Genomic DNA, 26842 nt, shown 5'->3' with positions numbered 1-26842 from the left:
CCCATCATAGACATCTCGAACTCAGTTTGCATCTGTTTACTAAATTCTTTGCACATAGGCTCGTTAGTAGCACCAAAGATTATATCATCTACGTAAATTTGTGCTAGCAATGTATTTTTTACCCTTTTTCTTAATGAACAAGGTTGTGTCGGCTTTGCCTCTAACATAGTTCCTAGTCAGCAGGAAGTTGGTCAACCTCTCATACCAAGCACGTGGTGCTTGCTTTAGGCCATACAGGGCCTTCTTGAGTTTATAAACGTGGTTTGGAAATTTTGGATCTTCAAACCCTGGAGGCTGACTAACATATACCTCTTCGTTTATAAAGGCATTAAGAAAAGCACTTTTAACATCCATTTGATATAGTTTAAAGTTCATATAGCTAGCATATGCACACAATATACGTATAGCCTCTAACCTGGCAACAGGAGCAAAGGTCTCACCATAGTCAATGCCCTCTTGCTGATTATAGCCTTGGGCTACAAGTCGGGCTTTGTTTCTGACTACATTGCCTTACTCATCTAGTTTATTTCTAAAGACCCACTTAGTTCCTATGGTCTTTTGATTCCTAGGTTTTGGTACTAAATCCCATACCTCATTTCTCGTGAATTGATCAAACTCCTCTTGCATAGCATTGATCCAGTATTCATCGTGCTCAGCATCGGTGAAGTTCTTTGGCTCATTTACTGAGACGAATGCAACATTGTCGAGATACTTTCTAAGCTGATCTCTTGTCATCAGCTTGTTGTCAGCGGCATCAAGAATGGACTTCTCTGAATGTCCTCTTGGAATTTTTATTTCTTTAGGTAATGTTGAGTTGTCTGGAATAGGTGTTTCTACAATATCTGCGGGAATAGATTGGTCAGCAAAGGTAATTTCGGGTTCGTGTTTACCTTTGGTCAGCCCTTGTACTGATGACTCAGCAGCTCTTGTTTGGTCAGCGGAAGCTGAGCTCGGTTTATCTTCGACGGACTGAGTTGTATTTCCTGCAGGGTCAGTTTCATCGAACTCTATATGGACAGAATCTTCAACAACTTGAGTTCGTTTATTATATACTCTATATGCTTTACTGTTAGTTGAGTACCCCAAAAAGATCGCTTCGTCAGCTTTAGCATCAAATTTTGCAAGGTTATCTTTTGTATTGAGTATAAAACACTTACACCCAAAGGCACGAAAGTAGCCAATGTTGGGCTTTCGTCCTTTCCAAAGTTCGTATGGGGTTTTCTTAAGAATAGGTCTAACTAAAGCTCTATTTAGTATGTACAAGCTGTGTGGACAGCTTCACCCCAGAAATACTTTGGAAGACTATTTTAACTCAGCATTGTCCTAGCAATTTCGACAATTGTTCTGTTCTTCCTTTCAACAACCCCATTTTGTTGAGGAGTTATGGGAGCGGAGAAGTTGTGGTCAATACCACTAGTTTCACAGAATTCATCAAACTATTGGTTTTTTAATTCTCCACCATTGTCGCTTCTAATATGAGCTACTTTTAGGTCTTTGTCATTTTCAAGCTTTTTAATCAACGTAGTGAACATCTCAAATGTTTCATCCTTGCTACTCAGCAAGATGATCCAAGTATACCGAGAGAAATCGTCTACAATGACTAAAGAGAATTTCTTACCGCCCAAGCTGAGTGGCTGGACAGGTCCGAAAAGGTCCAAATGTAGTAATTCCAATGGTCTCTTTATTGAGACAATGTTTTTACTTTGAAAAGACTTTTTCGTTTGTTTACCTTGCTGACAAGCATTACATAATTGATCTTTTTCAAATTTCAATTAGGGCAATCCCTCAACTAGTTGCTTTCTAGCTAATTTAGCTAGGAGGTCCATGCTTACATGACCAAGTCTCCTATGCCATAGCCAGGAGTTATCCTCTTTAGACACTAAGCATATATTTTTGGAAAACTGTTTTTCTAAACTCAACATATATACATTGTCAACACGAGGGGCAGTTAAAATCAAATTATTTGTTTTTCCCTCGAGTATTTGACACTGAGTAGCATCAAATATAACCTGTCTACCGCTATCACAAAGCTAAGCTATGCTTAATAGGATATATTTGAGACCCTTAACTAAGGAGACTGACTCAATGGTGGGGTTACCTCCGATAGTACCTGATCCTACTATCTTACCCTTCTTATTGTCTCCAAAGCTTACGTTTCCACCTCGTTTAAGCTCAAGTGTGATGAACTGAGTTTCATCACCAGTCATGTGCCTCGAGCATGCTCTATCAATATACCATAGTTTCGATTTTTCCACGCATCTCAGGCTCACCTCATTTGAGTATTCCTCCTGTTCAGATTCTTCAGAGAGGTCAGCATGCTCAGATTGAGTGTGGTCAGTAGCGTCATCGGACATGAAGCATATGTTTGCTGACTCGGTGGCATCAACTTCAGATGATGTTGACTCATCGCTGTCACTCCATGTGGCCACCATTGCCTTTTTGCTTCCCTTCTTATCGTTCTTTAGATTAGGCATCTTGACTTAATGTGCCCAGTTTGATGGCACTCAAAGCATGTGACGGACTTGGAGCTGTCCTTATTGTATTTGTCACTGGACTCAGCTTTGTACCTATCGCCTCTATTGAATGGCCTCTTGCTGTTCTTTTCATTCTTTCTGAACAGCTTCTTCATCTTCCTTGTGAACATGGCCATTTCCTCATCATCTGATGAGTCAGCTTCAGTTGAGTCAGCTTTCATGACAAGTGATTTTTGTTTCTTGTCTTCTGACTTTTCTTTTGCTTCAAATTTTTTTTATAGAGATCTCATGAGTCAGCAGAGATCCGATCAGCTCGTCGTATTTATATGTGGTCAGGTCTTGAGCTTCCTCCACGACAGTTTTCTTAGCTTGCCAACTCTTGGGTAAGCTTCACATGATATTCTTCACCTGCTCTTCTTCAGTGAAATTCTTACCGAGCCTCTTTAGCTCATTTATGATGTTGGTGAATCTAGCGTTCATTCCAGAGATGTCCTCATTGTCGTTCATATCGAACAGCTCGTATAATCTAATATGTTGGTTCACCTTTGACTCCTTGACCTTGCTTGTTGTTGAGCGATTTCCGCAAGTGCATGGTATACGCTTGTAGTAATAAAAGATATCGATCCCACAGGGAACGTTTTTTAACAAAACTTATTTATAATCGGTTGAATTTACTTTTAAAGGTTTATAATATGGAAATCGTTGAATTGGATTTTGGTTATGAAATTGCTAGAATGAGAATTAGATTAGAATATGAAAATGTTAGAAAATATTCTTATTAAGAATGAATTTGCAAAACAGGAACGTTTAGTACTTTTTAGAAAAGTAAACTAATGTATTCGTTTGCATTGAGCAAAGAAACAACTTTAAACTTTGTATGAATTATAAAGATGAAATAAATGACGGAACCTCTAATTAATTGGCTTTGAACGCAACAAAACCCTTTCGGGATAGTTGCCCTTAATCAAATTAAAACTCTTTCGAGATAATAATTTGCCTAAGTGTTCAACAAATTTTCCTTGTAAATATTTGAATTAAATACGTTTTAATGAAAACACCAGCAGTCACTTTAGTGGATTAGTTACCATAAGTGATGCATAACGATCTATCGAATAGAACGGACTTTATTAGATGAAATATAAATTGATACAAGTTTACAGAGAACATAGAGCATTGAATTCTTCGACGGCGTGCAAGTGAACGGGTTGATCAATCCTTTCCTTGGGTTTCGTTAGAGTTTGTCAGGCTCCAGGGCGAATCCTCTACTCAATCTTCTCATTGTAACTTCGTAATAGGGACTGGGTCGGTCCACTACCAAAATGTAAACTAAAATGGAACAATGTCTAAATGTTACTGAATTTTTTATTATTGAATAAACAATGTGTGTACAGCATATTGCTTTGAACAGAATCGAAATCTATCTTCTGAATCACTTGATTCGGAATTTCTACATAAATTCTACACTAATCTTTTTCTTCTACATATCACACATATCTCACACACATATCTTTCAACTCTCCATCAACTCTTTATTTATAGATGTTGAAGAGTCTTGATCGAAGTGTCGTGTCCGTTGTGAAGGATCGTGTCCGCTGCGGAAGGACGTCTTTATCCACCCGAACAGTCGTGTTTCGTTGAAATCGGACATGTGTTTATTGTGCTGCAAAGGTTCCTAGTCATACCGAGAATCCAAATTCACTACCATGAATGGGGGAGCATCAAGTTGAGCTTCAGACGAAGGGAAGAAGTGACTGGCGACGCGTGTCGCAGCCGTGAAAGAGAGGGGCCGCGGTCGCGGCACGGTGCTTTTTCTGAATTTCTGCTCTCGTTCGTGTCCTCGACTTGGCGTTATTAATTTTCATCGTCTTTGACTCCTTTTGTAGGGATTTTCTTCTGTTTTTGAGCTCTTTTTGTTCCTATTTGTATTTTACCAAATATTTATGTACCTTGCATGAAAGAAACATATTCGAGAGTAAAAACTTTCTAAACAGTTATAAATAGTATAAATTTGTAGAAATATTGATGTATTTATTGATGATATTTTAGGTATATTTTGGGCTTAACAAATCTCCACACTTAATCTTTTGCTAGTCCCGAGCAAAATTTCACTGAATTTAATCTCTAACTAATCTCTTTATGAAAATAAAACATATATCTCTGTATTACCTTTTAAATTAGTTAAGCCAAAAGAAAACTAACTTCGCATGGCAAATTTATACGCAAAATATCAAACTAACTTAGTACAAATATACGATATATCATTCGTCTTGTATTTTTGTTTTAAAACTGAAGTATTCGGGACGATATAAGCACGCATGTTATTGAGTTTTTCATCTCAAGGCATTTCAAAACACCAAATTTCCTTTCCCAAACCTAACTAATATATAAGATATATTAAAATAAATAAGTATTTGATTGTAATTAATTTGCTTGGTTACGCCCGAAATAAGGGTGGTTTCAACTGTAACCTTATACGTATTTTATTGCTTTATGTTCGCTTAAGAGGTACCGACCATGCCATGGGTGGACGCAATCGTTACTTTAAACTTAAACACGCTTATTATTTTTGCTTTAAACGTTCCTTCCATACCTCGAGTGATAAGGGTGGTCGCAACCGTGGCCAAAAGTAAACGGTACTTAATTTTCTTCCCTTTCATACCTCGATTGTGATAAGGTTGGTCTCAATCGTGGCCAAACGTTAAGAATTCAACTAATTGATTAATTAACATGAATTATAAAATTAAAATTGGGAAAAAAAGAAAGATAGCACATTCATCCTATATTGACTTAAAATTCAACATGTATTATGGCTAAAGTTTCCTTAAAAACTTCAATTGGTGTTAATGTAAGACAAAACCGAGTTAAAAATTGTTAGTTTAATTTAATGCCTATAAACCTAATTGAAAATTTAAAATAAGATTTATTGTATCATGAATTGCATGATAAAAAATAGAGATTAAAATAAAGAATTTATTTAACTTAAATACATTTCACTCGAGACAATTTTTTACTTAAAATCGTATCGGAGATTTGTGAAAAATTTGAAAAATATATTGTACCCGTATAAAAATATTATTTCTAACGATAATGATAACCTAAAAATCATCATATTAACTTATTAATTTTCTAAAAAATATATGAAAATGTTGAAGTTACTTGTAAAAAAATGTTTTGCAATATATATATATATATATATATATATATATATATATATGTTGCATTTGCATGAATATCATTCGTTGCATTTAGTAATTGTGCGAAAAACTAAAACGATATATGTATATCTCCTCCCACACTTAAATTGGACCATGTCCTCATTGGTGGAAAAAAATCGAGATATCATGAAAAAGTGCACGAAATAAAGCATACGAAATAAAGATAGAAAGATTGCAAATAAAAGCATTCAACATAAAATTAAAAATTGTACCAAACATAAGAAAATGAAATTTGTTCCAAACTTTAACAATAGGAAAAGAAAATGAAAGGAAAAACAACCTAAGCTTGAGGTGGGGAATCCGGAGGTGTAGGTGATGTCTCCACATTTCGGCGTCGGAAAAAGGAAAGCATCTGATGCCAATTCGATCTATGCTCACGCCTCAAAAGGTTGAGGTTGTCATTCATCATCATATTGTTTTCAACCAAATCATCAATTCTTAAATTCATTTGACGATTGTTGGAATTGATTTGGTTCAAAATCCGTCGTAAATCTACCAGATCATCCTCCGCTTGAGGTGCTTGGGGTTGTGCTTGAGCTTGCGGTTCACCCTCCTCGCCTTCCGCTCCTCCGCCGCCTTCGGTACCTACAAATTGAGAACTTGAAGCGCCACCACCCATAGTGCCTCGAAGATGGGCAATACGAGTGGCATATGAGACAAAGACGGGAGGTCCTTGTGGAAGCAATAAATGGGCTCGTTCAAGAGCCGCAATGTCCAAAAGCGAACTTGGCCCATGGTAGGAGGTCATGTCATAATCGGATAATTCACCCCGTGCTCCCAACACAATTACGGTGATAAAATTACTAAGAGGGATTTGAATTGTAGTAGCCCTCGAAGCACGGAACAAATTGTCAAATAAAATACCAATGCTATCAACCCGCAAACCTTTGAATAAACTATCCAAAACAAACAAATCCTTAACCTGAACCTTTGAACTCTCAACACGTCCAAACAAAGAGAAACTCAAAAATTTTTGAAAGAAGAACACACAATTGTCCTTAATCAACTTGCTCGAACTGTTTTTATAATTAAAATAGTCTTGATCCGAAAGAGTTTGCCAAAAAGCATCATTGTCAAAATCCTTAGGCCTATCATGAAAATCAGAAGTAGGGAAACCAAACATATTTCTCATTGCTTCATAGTCAATGGTGTAAGTTGTACCATTATTCCTAAAAGAAATTGAAGTTTTCTTTTTAGACATGGTCAAAGTGACTAAAAACTCTATCACATATTCCGGAATACGCGAAAAACGCATATTAACAAATTCTTGCCAACCCAACGTCTCAATATAAGCATCAATCCGAGAAGAGAAATTCAATGCTCTTACCAAATTGAAGTCAAGAAATAGCATGTCCACAAATAGCCGGTCGGCTTGTGAAAAGTGCTTGAAACGAACAACTTCCTCCTCCGAAGCGATATCAAAAGGAGCTCCGCACATAACCCGAAGGCGATTAGCTTCCGTAACAGCGGGCTTGTGACCAACACGCTTTGTTCGAACCATGGTGATGGTGTTTAGGGTTTGAGAAGAAGAAAAAGAAGTTGAGAGAAATATCAAAGCTTGAAGATGAGGTTGGGGGTTGTGAATTGGAAGTGACTGAAAATAGGAAATTGGATAGAAATTGGAGTGAATAAATTGGGAAGAGGAAAAGTTGGTTTCTGGGGAAGAGGTTTAGAGTAAGGGATTGGGAAAAAATAGAGGTGATGTGAGGTTTGTGTAAGAGGTAGGTTTATATAGGGTTGTATGGGTAGGTGTAGAGGTAGAATATGAATAGGAATAGGCAAAAATAGGTGCAAAATCGGAACCTATAGGGCAATTTTTACGCGTGTCGCGACCGCGAATGGCAAAGCCGCGGCCACGGCACGCGACTTTCAGGCAATTTGCGCCCTGAATTTTGGCCGAACCTCCTGGTCATACCGAGAATGAAGAATTCACGGTAGGGAATCGGTCAAAATGGCCAATTTTGTTACCTAAAGACTTGATTTGTGCATATTTGTTGATGGAATGGTTCCTGAACTTAAAATTAATTGTTCCTGCACTTAAAACTTAAATAAATGATATTAATAGCAAGAAAAACCCAAGGGTTAACCTTAATATATTAAAGTGCAATAAATTGATTATGAAGAATTAATGAAACTTAAATGTTCATTTAAGTATATAAAAGTTAAGAGAACCATGTTAAATGCAAAATGAATGCATATTGATATATATTTAATACATGAATTGAATTGACCAAAAAGATAACTTAATTCATTAAAAAAGAAACTTAGTTATAAATAGTACTAAATGTGGATATATGTGTGGAAAAATGGAAAATCATATTTGTTTATGTGAATTATTTTTATCGATTTATTTCCTTTGATTCCATAAATTTATGTATATAATTTGAGTAAGAATAAGTGGAGATCCATATGAAAATATACTAAGTATATATAAAGGATCAAATGGATAAAAATTAAGAAATTAAGAATAGAACTAAATAAGATTTTTATTAAATGAACTTATGTACAAATAATGAAAACCAAGCAACACAAAATATATACAAAAACGAAAATGAAAAACATAAATTATTCTACATATTCATCCCTATCTAACGGGATATTCCTAGCCTTAATACGATCAATTTGTAACTGCACGAAAGTTTGACGTTCCGGTGCAGACAGAAAGTGAGGCCCCGCTCGAAAGACACGTTTTACAAGTCCTTTGTGCTCGAGAAATTCATAATCAATTGTTGGGAAAAATCCTTCATCACTCCGAGGAATATCAATTGTTCCCTTGGTACCTAAAATTATCCCACAAATTATATTGCCGAATCCAATCTTCTTATCTTTGGATCGAGAAGCGGCGACTAGACCTTCCATCAGAATTTTGGAAGAATCCACTGCATTGCCCTGGAATACATCTCCCAGAACGTACAAATCAGTGTCACGGACGACACTACTGAACGTGCGCCCAAATAAATTGTGACACAGAAATTTGTGCAAATACAGCATGGAACTGGAGTGAAAAGACTTATTGTGGGCGAGTTTTGAATTGAATCGCCGAAATCCAGTGAGCATTCTCCAAATGTCCGAAGATGTCATGTCTCTTCCAGGATGACGTTTGATTGTATCCCTCGGGGGAAAACCAAACCAAGCATGCAACTCTGGATAGCCGAAAGTGAAAATTTCGCCTTCTCGACGAAAACTGAGACGTACTCGCCGTTTATTAATGAAACGAACGGTACAGAAAAATTCGATAATCCAATCACCTATGATTGGAAAACGCATTTTGGCAAATTTGGTCCACCCGAGGCGCTCCATATAGCGGCTCATGTCATCAAAAATTCCAAGTTGGGCATTAAGGAATTCATCCATATACAACATTCCGGTGAAGAATGTGTAACGGAGATTCCAATAACGCCTACCTTCATCATGGTTGAAGATAGGAAAAGGCGCCCCATATCGCTTGGACAGGTCAGGGCATTTGTTGATTGAGGCAGTATGGTGCCTTTTTGGGTTGGTTTTGGTAGGCATTGTGCAAAGTGTATGGTACTTTTAGCGAAGAACAGTGTTTGTGAAGAAAAATCAGAGTTCTGACAAAGATGAAAATGAAATGTAACAGAACCTGCATCCTCAATGATTAATTTATAAGAGTTTAGGATGAAAAGGGGTGTTGTTTGAACTATGAAAAGACATAAATTGCACCTTTCGGGAGTGAAGAAACTTAATGTTTCGTTCGTCAAGAGGTTCGTTGAAAGGATTGTACTATTTCAGACCTAATAGGGCAGGAATTACGCGTGTCGCGACCGCGAATGGCAAAGCCGCGGCCGCGACATGCTGATTTTCTTGCGAAAATCAGGCATCAAAGCTCATTTCCTGATTCACGGCAGAGAATTAAAAATTCTCGGTATGAACAGAGAAACCTGAGGCAAAAATAGACAAGTCTAAGAAAGGCATTCTCGGCAGAGAATTGCTTAAAACTATAATTTCAGCCTAAATACCTAAAAATTAATTCTAAAATCATGAAATATAAATATTTTATGCATTTAAATCATAAAGTAAAGTAATCTAATCATAAAAATGGCATTTTAAAAATAAAATAAAATAAAAATAAAAATAAAAATAAATAAAAACATAAAAATAATAAAACAAAATAAACTGTGTAACAAAAACTGAGTAATTTATACGTCAGATAATCTAGTTACGAACGGAATTTCAATTTGTGAAATATTTTCGTAATAGATTTTACATCGATTACCATTAACTTTGAAACGAACTCCGTTAGGACCTTCCAGTTCCAAAGAACCATAATCGAAAGTTTTGACGACTAAATATGGTCCTAACCATCTGGACTTAAGTTTTCCTGGAAATAACCGAAGTCGTGTATTAAATAACAGCACTTTATCACCAACATTAAAGTGTTTGACTTTAATTTTGGCATCATGCCACTTTTTCACTTTCTCTTTATAAATTTTTGTATTTTCGTAAGACAGATGTCGTAACTCATCTAACTCATTCAAATTTAGCAAACGTTTCTTACCTGCTTGATGTAAGTCAAAGTTAAGTTCTTTAATAGCCCAATAGGCTTTATGTTCTAATTCGACTGGCAAATGACATGCCTTACCATACACTAAACGGTATGGAGTCATTCCTATTGGTGTTTTAAATGCAGTGCGGTATGCCCATAATGCATTATTGAGTTTAGAAGACCAATCTTTTCTAGAGGATGAAACCGTTTTTTCGAGAATCCATTTGAGTTCTCTATTTGATATCTCCGCCTGACCATTTGACTGAGGATGGTATGGCGTTGATACGTGGTGGCGTATTCCATATTTTTTCATAAGCATTTCAAAACTCTTGTTTATAAAATGAGTACCACCATCACTAACGATAACTCTTGGACAACCAAATCTACAAAATATATCGTCGAGAAAGTTAATGACGACCTTAGAATCACTCGTCGGGGTTGCAATTGCTTCAACCCACTTTGAAACATAATCAACGACAACTAATATGTAGGTCTTACCATTAGAAGGAGGAAAAGGTCCCATGAAATCTATTCCCCACATATCGAAGACTTCAACTTCTAAAATAGTTGTGAGGGGCATCTCATCTTTCCTTCCTAAATTTCCTGATCTTTGGCACTTATCACAACGAGTAATAAATGAACGGACGTCTTTAAACATCGTAGGCCAAAAAAAACCACATTCAAATATTCTAGCTGCTGTTTTGGTAGCTCCATTATGTCCTCCATAAGAACTAGAATGACATTCTGACATTATGGATTCAAATTCATTTTCACCAATGCATCTCCTAATTATCCCGTCACCACAAGTTTTGAACAGGAAAGGATCTTCCCAAAAATACTGTTTAATGTCGAAGAAAAATTTCTTCCTGTGGTGGAAATTTAATCCTTCCGGAACAATATTGACTACGAGATAATTAGCAATATCTGCATACCAAGGTGATATAGAACTTTTTATTTGATAGAGATATTCATCAGGGAAATCATCTCGTATACCGATAGTTTCACCTATAGGACCGTTTTCATCTTCAAGTCTTGATAGGTGATCGGCGACAAGGTTTTCTACTCCCTTTTTGTCTTTAATCTCTATATCAAACTCTTGTAATAATAAAACCCATCTAATTAGACGTGGTTTTGCATCCTTTTTAGCAAATAAATATCTTAATGCTGCATGATTAGTGTAAATAATATCTTTTGAACCTAATAAATAGGACCTAAACTTGTCACATGCAAAAACTACGGCTAACATTTCTTTTTCTGTTGTGGTGTAGTTTAATTGTGCACCAGACAATGTGTGACTTGCATAATAAATGACATGTTCTTATCCTTTCTTTGACCTAAAACACATCCGACAGCTAAATCACTTGCATCACACATAATTTCAAATGGTAAATCCCAATCGGGTTTAGCAATAATAGGTGCACTGACTAAAGCAGTTTTTAATGTTTCAAAAGCTTTAACGCAATTTTCATCAAAATCAAAGGTAGAATCTTTCATGAGTAAATTAGTAAGTGGTTTGGAGATTACAGAAAAATTCTTGATAAATCTTCTGTAAAAACCAGCATGTCCTAAGAATGATCTTATTCCCTTAACAGTAGTTGGGGGAGGTAACTTTTCTATTACTGAGGTTTTTGCTCTATCTACTTCTAATCCTTTTTCAGATATTTTGTGACCTAAAATAATTCCTTCGTCAACCATGAAATGACATTTTTCCCAGTTTAATACTAAGTTTGTTTCTTCACACCTAGACAAAACTTTATCCAAATTTTCTAGGCATGAATCAAAAGAATCTCCATAAACAGAAAAATCGTCCATAAAAACTTTCATGATATCTTCAATGAAATCATTAAAAATAGCAGTCATACAACGTTGAAATGTTGCAGGTGCGTTACATAGACCAAATGGCATTCTTCTATATGCAAATATTCCGTAAGGGCATGTGAATGTTGTTTTATCTTGGTCATCCGGGTAAATATATATTTGAAAGAATCCGGAATATCCATCAAGAAAACAGTAGAAAGCGTGACCAGCTATCCTTTCGATCATTTGATTAATGAAAGGAAGAGGAAAATGATCTTTTCTAGTTGCTTTATTTAGATTTCTATAATCTATACAAACCCTCCAACCAGTGGTGGTTCGTGTAGGTATTAATTCACCTTCTTCATTCCTTACAACTGTTATGCCTCCCTTTTTAGGAACACAATGGATTGGACTAACCCATTCACTATCCGAAATAGGATAAATGATTCCATTGTCAAGAAGTTTAGTAATCTCATTCTTTACTACTTCTTTCATATTCGGATTTAGGCGTCTTTGTCTATCCGCTTTAGGTGGCTTATCTTCTTCTAAGTGAATTCTATGCATTACAATACTTGGATTAATACCTTTTAAGTCAGAAATTTGCCAACCCATACTTCCTATCCTATTTCTAACAACTTCTTTTAATTTTTCTTCTTGGACTTGTGTTAATTTGTTAGAGATAATAATAGGTAGAGAATCGCCTTCGCGTAAGAAAGCGTACCTCAAATGACCTGGTAATTCCTTAAGTTCTAATTCAGGTGGAACTACAATTGAAGGCGGAACTGGTCCATCCTCTCGATTCAAAGGCTCTGGGTCCTTATCTTCTAGTTCCTCACTTATTATAGGTTCTATTATTTCTTCTTTTTGAACAATATCTTGTACACATTCTTTAATTAAATCAAGTTTCATACAAGCGAAATCCTCCATAGGATATTTCATCGCTTGATTCATATCAAACTCAATCTTATCATCTCCTATTCGTAAAACTACTTTTCCTTCCGACACATCAACTAGAGCACGTCCCGTGTTCATGAACGGTCTACCAAAGATTAGCGGACAGTTTACGTCATAAGCAAAATCTAAAAAAACGAAATCGGTAGGAAAAATAAATTTGTCAACTTTAACTAAAACATCCTCAATTATACCGTATGGTCTTTTAGTGGTTTGATCCGCTAATTGCAAAACCATATTGGTACGTTTGATGTCTTCTTCTAAGCCTAACTTATTAAAAATAGATAATGGCATCAAGTTAATGCTTTCTCCTAAATCACAGAGACAATTGGGAAATTCTATATCGCCCAATTTACACGGAATGGTGAAACATCCGGGATCTTTGAGTTTAGTAGGCAAATTGCTTGACACAATCGAACTGCAATCTTCGGTTAGTGAAATGGATGAAATTCCTTCCCAACTGATTTTATTTGAAATTAAATCTTTGAGGAATTTACCATAATTGGGAATTTGCGTAATTGCATCCATAAATGTTAAATTAATGTGCAAATTTTTAAGTTTGTCTAAAAATGTTAAAAGTTGTTTATCATAGTCCTTATTGCGGGCTTTGTGTGGAAAAGGTGGTTTGGGTACAAAAGTTTTTGTACTAGAGTCAATCGGTGCATCTTTTTTATTTAACATATCTTCTTTGGGTTTTGGTAAATCAGTTCCAGGTAAAGTCGAATTTCCGGGCATTTCCGGACCTAAGTAATTTTTTCCTGATCGAAGAGTGATAGCATTAACATGCTCTTTCGGATTTTCTTCCGTATGGCTTGGAAGACTTCCCTCTTTGCGGGATGGAATTGATTTAGCGAGTTGTCCAATTTGAATCTCCAAATTATGGATGCTAGATGATTGGTTTTTAATAAGCTGATCGAATTTATTTTCGATCCGTTTAAAACCATCGTCGTGATTACTTATTTTTCTGCTCATCGCATCTATGAATTTGTCGATTTTAGAAGATAAAGTGCTAATCGTATCTCTCGATTGATTTTGATAATTACTAGTACGATTTTGATTAGCATTTACATTATTATTATTATTATCTCTCCAGTTAAAGTTAGGATGATTTCTCCATCCAAGATTTTATGTATTGGAATAAGGATTATTAGTTTGGTTTTGCCCTTGGACAAAATTTACCTGTTCAATTTCACTCATACCTTCGTAATCCACTTCTGTATGGATTGGTTGACCATTAAGATCAGACGGTGCCATAAACCTATCAATTTTGTGCGATAAGGCAGAAAATTGGGCTTGCAACATCGCTACTGGATCAAGATTCACTATACCTTTAACTGATGATGTTGCTGAGGATGATGGTTTTGCTATTGGTATGTGTCCACGTTCTGCGGGCCACATACTGCTGTTGATTGCCATTTCCTCCAAAAGTTCTCTTGCTTGGGCAGATGTTTTCTTCATGAATAACCCTCCAGACATAGCATCCAATGAACCTCTTGTTGTAGGATTTAGTCCATTATAAAATGTTTGCATTAAAAGTTCAGCGGACAATTGATGGTGTGGGCATAAACGTTGAAGTTCTTTAAAACGTTCCCAAGCCTCATAAAGAGTTTCATTATCATTTTGAGAAAAAGATGTTAACTCTTTAATGACTCTTGCGGTTTTTGCTAAAGGGAAAATTTTTGATAAAAACGCTTGGGCCAATTGCTCCCAAGTCTCAATTAATGCTGCTGGCATAGAAGTCAACCATTCTTTGGCTCGATCCTTCAAAGTAAAAGGAAAAAGGCGAAGTTTGATTGCTTCTGTAGTTACATCAGTAATTTTAAAAGTGTCACGAATTTCTAAGAAATTTGTCAAATGGGTATTAGGATTTTCGTTAGGTAACCCGAAAAACGTTACATTATTTTGTAACATATTAAGCAACGCAGGCTTAATTTCAAAATGATTTGCATTTATCTGGGGTCTAACTATACTGTTTGTTACACCGGCCACTCCTGGCCTAGCGTAATCCATAAGTGTGGCCATAACTTCTGGCTCGGTATTTTTAATTTTTATTGGGGTTTTATTTTTCTTTTTCTTTTCTCTCTTATTCTTTTTAAGGGTCTTTTCAATTTCTGGATTAAAAGGGTCTGGTGACGTGCCCGAATTTCGAGAACTGCGTATGAACTTGAAATTTTTCACGAACCGAAACTACCTACAAAACAGAATTTTTGAAAAGCAAATATATTAATAATTGAAAATAAATAAAATATAAAAGTTTGAATAAATATGAATAAACCTAGATTCGTAATAAAACACGAAAAATTTAAAATTTTGTCAAAAATTTTGGCGTTCCCCGGCAACGGCGCCAAAAACTTGTTGAGCGATTTCCGCAAGTGCACGGTATACGCTTGTAGTAATAAAAGATATCGATCCCACAGGGAACGTTTTTTAACAAAACTTATTTATAATCGGTTGAATTTACTTTTAAAGGTTTATAATATGGAAATCGTTGAATTGGATTTTTTTATAATATGGAAATCGTTGAATTGGATTTTGGTTATGAAATTGCTAGAATGAGAATTAGATTAGAATATGAAAATGTTAGAAAATATTCTGATTAAGAATGAATTTGCAAAACAGGAACGTTTAGTACTTTTTAGAAAAGTAAACTAATGTATTCGTTTGCATTAAGCAAAGAAACAACTTTAAACTTTGTATGAATTATAAAGATGAAATAAATGACGGAACCTCTAATTAATTGGCTTTGAACGCGACAAAACCCTTTCGGGATAGTTGCCCTTAATCAAATTAAAACTCTTTCGAGATAATAATTTGCCTAAGTGTTCAACAAAGTTTCCTTGTAAAGATTTGAATTAAATACGTTTTAATGAAAACACCAGCAGTCACTTTAGTGGATTGGTTACCATAAGTGCTGCATAACGATCTATCGAATAGAACGGACTTTATTAGATGAAATATAAATTGATATAAGTTTACAGAGAATATGGAGCATTGAATTCTTCAACGGCGTGCAAGTGAACGGGTTGATCAATCCTTTCCTTGGGTTTCGTTAGAGTTTGTCAGGCTCCGGGACGAATCCTCTACTCAATCTTCTCGATGTAACTTCGTAATAGGGACTGGGTCGGTCCACTACCAAAATGTAAACTAAAATGGAACAATGTCTAAATGTTACTGAATTTTTTATTATTGAATAAACAATGTGTGTACAACATATTGCTTTGAACAGAATCGAAATCTATCTTCTAAATCACTTGATTCGGAATTTCTACGTAAATTCTACACTAATATTTTTCTTCTACATATCACACATATCTCACACACATATCTTTCAACTCTCCATCAACTCTTTATTTATAGATGTAGAAGAGTCTTGATCGAAGTGTCGTGTCCGTTGTGAAGGATCGTGTCCGCTACGAAAGGACGTCTTTATCCACCCGAACAGTTGTGTTTCGTTGAAATCGGACATGTGTTTATTGTGCTGCAAAGGTTCTTGGTCATACCGAGAATCCAAATTCACTACCGTGAATGGGGGAGCATCAAGTTGAGCTTTGGACGAAGGGAAGAAGTGACTGGCGACGCGTGTCGCGGCCGTAAAAGAGGGGGGCCGCGGTCGCGGCACGGAGCTTTTTCTGAATTTCTGCTCTCGTTCGTGTCCTCGACTTGGCGTTATCAATTTTCGTCGTCTTTGACTCCTTTTGTAGGGTTTTTCTTCTGTTTTTGAGCTCTTTTTGTTCCTATTTGGATTTTACCAAATATTTATGTACCTTGCATGAAAGAAACATATTCGAGAGTAAAAGCTTTCTAAACAGTTATAAATAGTATAAATTTGTAGCAATATTGATGTATTTATTGATGATATTTTAGGTATATTTTGGGCTTAACACTTGTACCTTCGTAGGTTACTTCAAACTTCTTCCAAATCTCCTGTGCTGACTCGCAACCTGAAATCTTATTGTTTTCTGCAGTATCTAACGCACAGTGAAACATATGGGCCTTGAACTATTGCAAGTCATGCACTCATATTTGTGGCTTGAATAAAGTTCTTCATCCTATTCTTTCAGAATGTATAATTGGATCCAAAGAATAGGGGAGGTCGACTAATTGATAATCCCTCTGGAAGTATCTGTGTTGTTTGGTTCCCTGGAAGGAAACGAGTGATGTTCTCAGCCATTTATCGGGATCAGCTCAAGATTGTTAAATCTTTGAATAGTGAGCTATATAGCTCTGATACCACTTGTTGGTCCCGTGTGATTAGTTCCAAAGGGGGGAGGGTTAGGAACTAATATAACTTTTTCGAATTTAATTAAGCTGACTTAATATATTTTCTTGAGTTAGTTAACTTAGTTTTGGTCAGCACGGTCGATTATAGTGTAAGACAGCTTTAGTCAGATGTTGACTAGAACTATTTTACGTATGAGTTGGGAATTGACGCTATTGTGGTCAGCTTCCAACTCAGCACTCTTATTTACTCAGTGTCAGTTTAAACAATTTATATGCTAAGTAAATATGCTAAGTAAATATGACAAGCAACATATATATATGGATTGTTTCTCAATGGGCAATACACATCCATGGAAACTATTGAAAAATGTGTATATTTATTATCACATTAACACTAATAAATTAATATTGGGATAATAAAAGGTTAAGTTTTTATTGATTGTGCACTTAAAAATTCGCACCCCCAATAATTCGCACCTTCATTCTATTATTTTTATATGCTTGATACTTTAAAAAGTTATTATTACTTTTAATAATTAGAGAATCAATAATTTTGGAGGAGATTAGTTAGTATGTGCTGAAAAATTTACACTATTGTATAAATTCCTTAGGGTTTATGTGAATATTAGTGTGGTTTGTTTTAAAAAAATTAGTTGGTTGGAATATTCAAAATGATATATATTTAAAAATGAAATTATATAATTGAGCAATTAATATTGTTTAAATATTTATATTTGGATAAAAGTTACGGTTAACCGTTATTTTTTATTAATCAGTGAGAAAATTATTAAAATTTGTTAACTGAAAAATCAAACCGAAATTATCAGTTAACTATTGTTACGGTTAATTGATATATATTGACTTGTTTCGGTTTTAATTTTAGAAACCGATATGTTTGGTTCGGTTCAAAAAATACACTAAGAGCATCTTCAACCCTCACCAAATGAGGGTTGGAGATGTCATTTTGATGGTGGTTGGTTTCTCCAACCACCACCAAAATTCTATGCTAAAATAGCACAGAATACCAAAATCAACCAAAAATGGTTGATTTTGGTTTCCACCAAAATTTATTTTGGTGGAAATAAATGTTTTAATATATATATATATATATATATATATATATATATTATTTTAATTTAAATTATATTTTATAAAATTATTTAATTTAGATTAATATTATTTTTTCTTTTTATATTTTATAGTTAAATATATTATTAATTATTTAAAATTAAATAATATTATTTTCTTATTTTTTAATTAATTTTTGAATTAATTTTTTTTATCATAGATTATTAATGATAATAATAATATATGTAAAAAAATAATAAAATATTAATAAAAGTGTGACGTAAAATGAAATAAAATGGAGAATATTATTTTTAGTGTAATAAATGGTGTAATGGGTTGAAGAAAAAATAAGATTTGATGTTTAGAAAATAGAAAATGAAGATGGAAATAGCGTAATGGGTTGGAGATGGCCCAGTTAAACAAACTTTATATAAATTACGTTTCAAAATAAAAGCTCTACATAAAATTCAGAGCTTTTACGTAAAATTTGATTTTTCGTAAAGTTAATGATTTTATTTTTTGTAAAAAATACTTTATGCAAATTAAGTTTTATTTTACGTAAATTATAAAGATTTACTTCACACTCGTTTATTTTCACAAAATGAATTTTTCTTTTGTAAAATAACAATTTTACATAAACCATGTGAAACAATAGAGGATTTACATAAATTTCAAAAGTTTTACGTGAAATTTGATTTTTTACGAACTTGACGGTTTTTGTATAATATAATTTTATATAAATTAAGTCAAATTTTACGTAAATTATGTCTATAAATAAAGGATTTGTATAAAATTCAAAGGTTTTACGTAAAACTCAATTTTTCGCAAAGTTAATTGTTTTTTTTTTTGTAAAAATACAACTTTACGTAAAGTAAATCTAAAATTTAAGGATCTACGTTAAGTTTAAAGATATTACTTAAAACTCATTTTTTTTTGCAAAGTTTTTTTTTTTTTTTTGTAAAATAACAACTTTATATAAATGAAGTCCAACTTTACGTAAATTAGGTCTAAGAATAGAAGTTTTACATAAAGTTTAAATGTTTTAGATAAACTCGATTTCTAAAATAAAAGTATACAACTTCACCAAATTTAAGTCCCATTCTATGCAAATTTTTTCTAAAATAAAAGATTTACGTAAAGTTTAAAGATTTTTCGCGAAACTCGATTTTTTTCATGAAAGTTGGTGATTTTTTTTTAAATAATAATTTTACATAAACTATGTCAAATAATATATGATTTATGTCAAGTTCAAAAGTTTTACATAAAAATCGTTTTTTCTCAAAGTTAATAATTTTTTTTGGCAAAAATACAACTTTACATAAATTAAGTCTAACTTTATGTATATTATATCCAAAAATAGAAAATTAACATAAAGTTCAAAGGATTTACTTAAAACTTAATTTTTCGCTACGTTAATGATTTTTTTCTAAAAATATAACTTTAGTAAGTTCGGCTCAAGCTCGAAGCTCAACGAGCATATAATTTATATGCCATGCTCAATGTTCAAGCAAAAATACTGTCAAGACCGACTAGGCGATCAAAATAACATAACGTATATTTGTAGTGGATATTAAGTGTGTTAACGAGTCGAACTGATACATAACCTAGGCAGGCTCAGCTCAAGAATCAAGAAGATCAGGCTCGGCTCAAGCTCAAAGCTCGTCTAACCTAGAATTTTTAAGCTCGGCTTGAGCTTGAGAATGAAAAAGATCGGGTTCGGCTCGAGCTCAAAGCTCGTCTAACCTATAATTTTTAAGCTCGGCTCGAGCTCGAAGCTCAATGAGCCTATAATTTATATGTCATGCTCAATGTTCAAGAAAAAAACTATCAGGATCGGCTATGCAATATAAATAACATAACGTACATTTGTAGTGGATATTAGGGGTATTAACAATTCAAACTGATACCTAACCTAGGCAGGCTCGGCTTGGCGCAGCTCGAGAATCGAAAATTCAAGCTTGGTTCGATCTCGAAGCTTGTTTAACCTAGAATTTTTAACCTCGACTCGAGCTCGAGGCTCAACGAACCTATAATTTATGTGCCATAATAAATGTTCAAGAAAAGAAACCGCCAAGACAGGCTAGACGATCGAAATAACATAACGAACATTTGTAATGGATATTAAGGATGTTAACGATCCAAAATGATACCTAACCTAGGCAGGCTCAGCTCGAGAATTGAAAAGATCAGGATTGGCTCGAGCTCGAAACTCGTCTAATTTAGAATTGTTAAACTCGACTCGAGCTCAAAAAAAGCTCGTGAAGGATTGGATTTGATTTGATATTTATACTATCAAGTAACGTTCAAGTATTTAAAATTAAGGTTTAAAACACTATGATGCAATTAGGATTGTCAACAAGATAGATATTTCATATCGTTGCTTTATCTAGAGGATTTTTCTCAATAGAGATAAATAATTGACTTTGAAGTTAAATTTGAAAAAGTCTAAATTGTTAATTTTATATAAAAGTTGATATATACATAGTTGATAAAAAAAATTAAAGGTAAAAGTTGATACTTAAAAATAATAAAGAGATAAAGAAAAATCAGTAGGTTTTTTTTTTTTTTTAAACAAAAATCAGTAGGTTAATGTTAGAAGAAGAAAAAAAAACCAAATTTCATAAAACTTGTATAAGAAATGAATAAGAAAACAGAAGATAATGAGTGAATGTTTGAGTTTTTGGTTAAGGAATCTCCAATTAAGAGTGCATGTTTCCAATGCAACGAATCTTAATTTTTATTAATTACTTATTACATAAATAAATCATTGACATACATAAATTAAAAATTAAGAATTTAGCATTAATTATCTTGACCATTAGATTTTAATCCAATGACTATTATTCTAGTAACCATGGGTAAAATATGTAGGTCACCATTAAGAGCGAACCCATATATATATATATATATATATATATAGAAAGAGAGAGAGAGAGAGTGTGTGTGTTAGATATTACTCAGTACGACTTATCCTAGTTCGGCCTCTCCGCCTACGTCTAGTCCCCAGAGTCCATCTGGACTTTTTAAATCCAATACTGAGCTCTTTAAAGGTAGAGCACAAACCGTTTACAAAGCAGTTGAATATGCAAGAGTACCTTCCTCTATTCGTCTACTCAAATCCTACTAAGTGCTATAACCAAACACCTAGATTTCTCTACCACTAAGCACTCAACACCGAGTACTCAGCACAACACTCTCAATTTTACAATTGATACAAATTGTTCTTTTCGAATGAAGAACACTTTAGATGATTACAGAAAATCAATCTAGCTTTTACACAAGAATAGAAATTTGGTGTAAGATCTCTTTTGGCTTTTGTGTGCTTTGTATGTATACTCTTTTTGTTCTTGTTGTGTTCGGCTTATGATCCAAGAATGATCATGTCCTTATGTAGTTGAGGTCTGAAGCAGAAATGGTTTGAACTTTGGATTTGTCCGTTGATCCAAACGGCTCCTTTTTTAGACAAGTTCTAGTCAGCTTAAGTTTTGCAGACTAATCCTGTCGTCTGAATTCCGCAGGCGTCAGGTTTGTCTTCTTCTTGCAGGTTTCGTCTTCTTGTGCCAGTTTGTCTTTTTAGCAAAAGAACAGTTGACCCATGCATCTCGAAATTGGCTTTTGCGTAATATCAAGGTTTCTATTATTAGTGCAGACAGTTGTCGGAGCTTGTCTTTCAGCAAACGGATCATTCATGTTGTCCTGAAGATCACTCAGCTTGTCTTTGACGACCATTGTTTGTGATTGTTTGCTAATGCATATACTGAGTTCTCTTTTACTCAGCTTCTATGGTCAGCTTTGTTGGTCCCTGATAATTAGTTCCAAGGGGGGGTTAGGAACTAATATAACTTTTTCGCGTTTTAACTGAGCTGACCAGAAGTTATATTGAGAGTTTATTAACTCTGACTTTGGTCAGCTTGGTGATATATGATTGAAGACAGCTTTGGTCAGGAGTTGGCTAAAATTGTTTTCACGCGAGTTGTGAATTGATACTCTTGGATATCAGCTTCTAACTCAGCACCACTAATTTACTCAATATCAGCTTAGACAATTTATGTGTTAAGTAAATCTAGCAAACAACATATGCAACATAAAGAGAGAGTTTAGAGATTGCTCAGTATCACTTATCCTGGTTCGGCCTCCTTGCCTACGTCTAGTCCCCAGAGTCCTCCGGGCTTTTAGAATCCAATATTGAGCTCTTTAAAGGTAGAGCACAAACCAATTACAATGCAGTTGAATATGCAAGAGTACCTTCCTCTATTCGTCTACTCAACTCCTACTAAGTGCTACAACCCAGCACCGAGATTTCTCTACTACTGAAATGCTAACAACCTAGCACTCAGCTTCTCTCAATATCACTATTGATCACAGACTTGTTCCCCTTTTTGAACTAGAGAACACTATAGATGATTACAACTCAATCCAGCATTTACACAAGAATACAACGTGGGTGTAAGATTCCTTTTTGTATTTGAGTGCTTTTTGAGACTTTTCTCTCTTGTATATTTCTTTTGATGGATCCGTTTTCTTTTTGTTTAGGTTCTTCGATAGTCCTTATATAGGCTAAAATCTGTGGATTTGATCGTTTCAAATGTCTTGACCGTTGCCACCAAAACAGCTCTTTTGGGGAACATCTTCTGGAAATCTTCAGACTGCCCACCATTTCCTGGTTCTGTATTTCTTCAGGCGTCAGGTTGTCTTTTAGCGTCTATTTTGTTTGTTTGTGCCAGTTGTCTGTTTCCAATAATCCAACGTCCCATGACTCTCGGAATCAGTCTTTTAGGTTTCTTCGAGGTTCTATTTTGTTGGTGCAGAAGATTGGCAGAACTGTCGTTTAATAAAACGGAACCTTCATGCTAACCTGACACATACTCAGCTTCGATTATTCTCTTCGAATGTTTATGGTTCATGCTGAGCTCTTCCAAGGTTAGCTCCATTTTGTTAATAGGTCTTCAGCTCTAGTCAGCTTTGTTTTGTTTCTGAATTATAACTCCACTCAGCTTCTCTTCTGTCATGCTGAGTTCTTTTCTACTCAGCTTCGTTTGTCCTGTCTTTTACTTATATATATTTTTGCACTCAAGATTTAACAAACATATTAGTACAATTAAATCAAAACATCTAAATTTATTTGCCTCTTAATCATGGATGATTTTGTCAAATCAAAATCTTGTGGAAAGGTGTTTCAACAAACTCCCCCATTTTGATGTTGGCAAAATACATGATTATGGAACTCAGTTATAAGTTGCCCCATGATTGATTTATTTTTCATATGGAAACTACTCCCCCGTAAGGGTTGCATTTATTTCTGAATTTTTATGTTTTTCGTTTTGAAATAAACTCTGGATATAGCCTTAGAGTGTCCTGAGTTTATGAATGTTTGAATACTTAGTTTGGTTCATTCATCAAATGCTAAGTATCAGTTTGCTTAATTCTGGATGGGTGAGACATTTGACAGAAAGAAAACAAAGGTTCATTGAGGCATACAAAGTACAGTACGACATAGTAGTGCCTACCATCAAAAATGCCTACCAAACAGACAACAGCTTAAATTTCATATTAGTGCCTTCTAAAAAGAAAAACAACAAACACTTAAATTTCACTTGCGCTAGTTTCCTAGCATTAACTTCTCTTCTTCTTATCTTCACTGTGTGGCTTTACCTTTCCCTTTTTCCTTGCTTCCGGATGCAGTTGATTCTTTTGGAGTTACACTCTGATATCTCTCCCCCATTTTACCGGCATCACCCTTATAGACAAAAGTGTTATTGCGGGCAGCTGAGGATAAAACACCAGAATAACGCTGTAAGCGCTTCGTGCTTTCACTCAGGCCATCGATGACATGGATGCAATCATCTTGAACAGTGCGAGGCACAGGGATAGAGCCAGTAATCAGGTTGGTTATACATTCATGAGACTTGCTGAGCCATGTGAGGGAACTGGTTATTTGGGCAAAAGATTGATGAAACATCTTCAAGAGAGCAGAATCATAGAAGATGCGTTGACCAAGGTCATAGCTAACAGTCTGGCTAGTTCGTGGGAAAGTGTGGTCACCAGTTGGGTCAATTTCCATTTGATCTTTGTGGACACTCAGAAGACTCACAGCTTCACTAAGTTGGTCAATTTGGCATTGAGAGGTGGAGGATATAAGCTCTCGAGTACAAAGAAGATCACCAGTCAGCTTGTCAAAGTATTCCTTCAGTTCAGTAGATGTGGCATATGCAGGATGGGCTGAGGCTCCAAAGTTAGGCAGGTTTGCTTGGAGATTTGCAAATTGTTGATGCAGTTCTGCCGAAGTGGCATAGCCAGAGGTAGGGACAAAGATATGGTTGATATTGTCTTCGATGGAGTTGATATGATTGATCATTAGTAAGAAAAGCTCGATCAGTTTGGCAATGTGCTCTTGAGTAGGTTGCTGGGATTGGACAGACGTCATCATGCTGACAAGAGCTTTGAGTCCCTGAAGTTCTGTGAGGAGCTGAGCAATGGTGGTGGTAGGAGTGGACTCAGCGTTGGCTGTCTTAGCAGTAGCAGAAGTGGTGAACTCCTGCAAAAGAGATTTGGCCGTTTCCACGAGGCGATGTCCAGCCTGAGTTGCTGTGAACTGAGCTTGGTGCTGATCTGAAACTGGTTCAGATACGGAAGTGGGGATGGAGCTAGACGGTGGTAGATCTTGGTCTTGATGGGAGTGTGGAGTGTTAACCGGTGGTTCCTTTTCTTATTGATGTTGGTCCCTTGTAAGGTTGCAAATATAGTTCCAAGGGGGGGGGTTAGGAACTATTTTACCTTTTTAAAATAATTTGGGCAGATTTCTTTTCTTTAAGAAAAGTTTATATAACAGCGGCACTTAACACTCAGCAAGACACTGGCTTAGTCAACTAGTGACTAGGACAGCTTCGTTGCTTAGGTCAGGAAATAGCACTTAGAGTCTATTCCTGAACCTGCTCGTTGGTAGCGCACAACTCAGCTTGACCTCTTTTACTTGGTCAGTTTTAGTTTGTTTTAAGCAAGCAATATAAATAAGGAGTTAAGGTTTAAGGAAACTTCACTCAGCAGATTTATCCAGGTTCGGCTTCTTCTAAGCCTACGTCCTGTCCCCGGAACACTTCCGAGATTTCAAATCCTCTACTGAGCTCTTTAAAGGTAGAGCCTCAAACCTTTTACAAAATCAGAAGTTGAGTATAACAAGAGTACCTTCCTCTATACCTCTACTCACTTCTATTCTAATTCACTAAGTACTAAAACCGAGTACTCAGCTTCTCCTTTCTACTTCTAGAAATGATAAAGATTTTGTCCTAAACAACAATTGCTAGAACACCCTAGATGATTGAAAAACAACCACTCTAGACTTTTACACAAATGAATAGACTTTGTAGTGTAAGAATTTTGCTTTGCTTTTGATGGAGAACTTTTGTATACGTTTGGTCAGCGTAACGGCTTTTGCTCAAAGTTCTCTGCAGAATGTGGATTCTGAATGGACTATTTATAGAGAGCTGTGAGAGCTTCTGGTTATTTCGAATTTCGAAATAACCGTTGGAGGGAAACGGCTATAAGTCGCTTTCACTGAGTCTGCCAGCAGTTCTCTTTAGCCAATCAGATTCCAGCGTCTTCTGTTCTTCGGTCAGTGTGTCAGTATGTTCCACCATTTTGGGTAACGTCAACCAGACAGCTTGTTGTGTCTTCTGATCTTTACTTAATGGAAAAATACTTTGTCTGGAAGCTGTCTTATGGTCAGCAGCTGTCTTGCACGTTTTGTCGAGACAGCTTAGCAGCTTCATACCGAAGTTGTCTACGTGGATCTTCTCGATCCTTCTTTACTCAGCATGCGTTTCATCACTTCAACGGCGACGTTTTGGAGATACGCGGGCTGAGTGATCTTTGGCTTGTTTGACTTGGGCCTTGATTTCCATATAGGGCTTGAGCCTTATGATCTTTATGTCTTATGACAAATTATAAACTCAACATTGAACAAACACATTAGTAACACTAAATCAAAGCATTTAAACTTAGTGTGTTGTAGAATATTTACTTTCACTTAATTAATTTTGTCAAATCAAAATCTTGTGGAAAGGTGTTTCAACAAACTCCCCCATTTTGATGTTGGCAAAACTAATCAGCAAGGAACTCAGTATGAGCTCCCCCATGATAGTTGACCTTTTTAATTAAGTGAACTCCCCCGTGAGGATAGAACTACTGACTTAGTTTTATTCTAAACATTCTAAGGTTTAGCTGAATAAGCCTAAGATCAGTTTTCAGTTATAGGTCAGCTTATGGGACATATTCTATTTTACTCAGTATTCAGCGGAAGTAATATATAGTGACAGAGCGCTGAGTAAATCATTTGTTCAATGGTTTATATTTGACAAGTTCAAACATTTATATGCAGCATGCATTTATATAATACTTGGCATTTGAAGGATGAATAATCAACAGTTAAATACGAATGCAAGTATTTCAGAAGTGACAAAAGTTAGGCATATTGTTTAAAACAAAACAACAAAAAAGCATTACAAAACAAAATAACGAAATAACAAAATAAACTTCTTCTTCCTAACTTCTAACTCTCTAGTTTCTCTCACTTAGAGTTCCTTCTCCTTAGTTGCCACTTTTCTCCCCCGTTT

The 26842-nt window shown here is 35.2% G+C and overlaps 1 non-coding gene across 1 annotated transcript; it reads left to right on the top strand.

The window, feature by feature from the left end:
• The first annotated feature begins 14490 nt into the window (after positions 1-14490).
• Positions 14491-14597, top strand: LOC136207574 (small nucleolar RNA R71). The gene has a single exon (XR_010676709.1). It is a non-coding gene; the product is annotated as a small nucleolar RNA R71 (small nucleolar RNA).
• Positions 14598-26842: the final 12245 nt, after the last annotated feature.

Source organism: Euphorbia lathyris, chromosome 9 (assembly GCF_963576675.1).
Source record: "Euphorbia lathyris chromosome 9, ddEupLath1.1, whole genome shotgun sequence".
Classification (NCBI taxonomy): Eukaryota; Viridiplantae; Streptophyta; class Magnoliopsida; order Malpighiales; family Euphorbiaceae; genus Euphorbia; species Euphorbia lathyris.
Note: the sequence above shows the minus strand (reverse complement) of the source record. Positions and strands in the feature narration are given on the sequence as shown.